We start from the raw sequence: 2785 nt of genomic DNA on the forward strand, positions 1-2785 counted from the left end.
AAATGGAATCAAACAAAAACTCCCGCGCTTTCATCTGCAAGGATTTGCAAAATCTGCATATGGAAATGGAACAAAACTGAGCCGGTTTGGAGACATCATTTCTTTCTGGCTGTTTGTCTCTCCTTAGCCCTCTGTCCCTCTCGGTGTATTTGTCTGTGTGTGTTCCGCTGTGTGTCAATGTGCTTCAGTTCGTCATTTTTACCGATCCCCACTTTATTCACCTTAGTTTTGTAGCTTCATATTAAAATCGTAGAGAGAAAATAAAAATAGGTTTAAAAGGTTCAGGAGGAATTTTCTTTCTGTATTTTTGAGTGGAGACTGTTCAGTTACTAAGTGTCCGTATGTTACAAAGCGGAGGGCGATTGAAATTTTCACTGAGCAACATTTAAACAGACGCCGAGTCCTCGTGGTCAAGTGGTTAAGGCAATGGACACATCGAGAGAATGAATTTGTAAATACAAATAGTCCAAACTGAAATCTCTCGGACATTAGGAACTGTATTTCTTCTCGAAGCTGTTCCACGTGTGACATTTGCAGCTCTGATGTGAAACTTCAACTCTCACTCCACTGATTCGGGCGGAGCTGTTATGCGTTTAGGTTTTCAATCAATAAATAAATCAGGCTTGTTTTAACAGTTTGTACCAGATCAATAAACCTTCATTGCCGGGCCGGGAATTGAGTCCGGGCCACAGCGGTGAAAGGGCCAAATCCTCACCTCTAAATCACGAGGAAAGCTGTTTATAACTCTTGCAACATGCTTTATCTCCGCCGCATTTGCCCTTTTTCGGATACTTTCACCAGAGATAAGTTTCTCCTACAGAATTGTATCAGAAATGACATCTTCGGGCAATGACAGCCACTGTTTTTAAGGGGTGAGCTGCAGTGCAGGATTGGCACCAATAAAGTGTCATTTAACGGGTCTGGTTCCAAATTCTGTACTGAAATTAATGAAAAATTTTGAAATTGCTCCGTGTCTTGACTTCAAAAGCGAGAATGTAAGAAAGTACATTCCGCCAAGCGTGTAATAAAATGTCGGAATGACTGGGAAATGATGCTGGGAAAAAATAACATTATAGACTGTTCCAGCAAAGAAAGAGGCCATTCGGCCTGGCGCGCTGCTTTCAAAGAGATTGATTGTTTAGGAGTGATATTTGTGTCAGTGTGAGCAGGAGGCAGTAAAGTTTCTCACATAACCACGGCAGACATTCATCACTGAAAGCACATCAAATCCTGCCGTTTTCATGTCGCATTTTCTAATTCTCTGATCTCCATCTCAGACATTTCCAGGTCTATCAAATATCATCGATGTGGAACTTTGTCCTGTTCCTCGTTCCACTAGGAGGCTTACTATGACAAGCAGATAACATGTGGCTCCATAGCTCAGTGGTTAGAGCACTAGTCTAGTAAACCAGGGGCCGTGAGTTCAATTCTCACTGGGGCCTGCAGCTAAAATGTATGAAATTTGGTGGCAATGCAACCTTTGAAGAGAGCACTGTAAAAGGGTACCAGAAGGTTATGTGAGTGGCCAATAGGACGGCAGATGAAATACCATGTAGGCAGGTGTGTCCATAGTTTCACTTGCAAAAATTAAAACAGCCAAATGTTTTTGAAATTTGTAAATGTTGATGCTCAAAGAGACTTGTGCAAGCAACGGACAAAGTGGGCATGCGGGTGTAACAAGTAATTAGGAAGGCCGATGGCAAGGGACTGTAATAAAGCAAGAATAAAGAAGTCTGTTTTGGTGAGAAGGCATCTAGAATCCCGTGTGCTGTTTTCATCTCCACATTTATAAAAGGCTATACTGGCAGTGGAGATGGTACAGAGAAGGTTCATTAAACTGGTCTCTGGAATGAGATGGTTGTCCTATAATGAGAGGCTGAATAAATTGGGCTTTTATTCTCTGGAGTTTAGAGGAATGAAAGGCAATCTCATTGAAACCTACAAAATTCTGAGGGGGCTTGATTGGGTGGACCAGAGATTGTTTCCACTAGTCAGGGAATCTAAAACACTGAGGCACTGTCTCAGGGTAAAGGGTCAATAATTTAGGGTTGAGATGTGGAGAAATTACTTCACGTAAAGGGTTGTGAATCTTTGAATTCTCTACCTAGAAGGTTGTGGATGCTCCATCATTTAATACATTTAAGGCTGGGATGGACAGATGTTTGCTCTTTCGGGGAATTAAGGGATATGGGGAACGGGCAGGATAGTGGAGTTGAAGCCCAAGATCAGCCATGATTGAATTGAATAATGGACCAAGCTCGATGAGCCGTGTGGTCTATTCCTGCTCCTATTTCTTGTACTCCTGTGTATGATAAAGACAGTAGTTCATGTTATAATAACAACTGAAAGTGCCTGAAGTTCTCAGCAGGTCTGACAGCAATGTGAAGGAAGAAACAGAGTGAAGGTTTCAATTTTAATATGACTCTTTTCCAAACCATAAATTGGGTCCTAGTTACAACATTTTGCACAACATCGATACAGGGAATGGAACCCAGGCGGTGAAAGCACCGAATCTGACCCATTAGGGTGTTTCTATAGCATACTTTTTGAATGAAATTAGCTTCCAACTGAAGGTTTAATGGTTTAAAACAACTTAGACTCTCTCTCTTCCTGCTTCTACTTATATCACTGACATGGTTCTGCTTTGTCCCCTTGGCTACAAGGAAATCTTGTCCAAACATCTTGTCCAAACTTTGCCAGTTCTGCTGTTATTCAGTAAGTTTCCACACAAATGGATTTATGAATATTCATTTCAAATAAAGCGAGAAAATGGAGGAAACTTGTG

At 41.4% G+C, this 2785-nt stretch overlaps 1 non-coding gene across 1 annotated transcript; it reads left to right on the forward strand.

The window, feature by feature from the left end:
- Positions 1-1369: 1369 nt before the first annotated feature.
- Positions 1370-1442, forward strand: trnat-agu. The gene has a single exon. It is a non-coding gene; the product is annotated as a tRNA-Thr (tRNA).
- Positions 1443-2785: the final 1343 nt, after the last annotated feature.

The sequence above is a fragment of the Carcharodon carcharias genome, chromosome 21 (genome assembly GCF_017639515.1).
Source record: "Carcharodon carcharias isolate sCarCar2 chromosome 21, sCarCar2.pri, whole genome shotgun sequence".
Taxonomy (NCBI): domain Eukaryota; kingdom Metazoa; phylum Chordata; class Chondrichthyes; order Lamniformes; family Lamnidae; genus Carcharodon; species Carcharodon carcharias.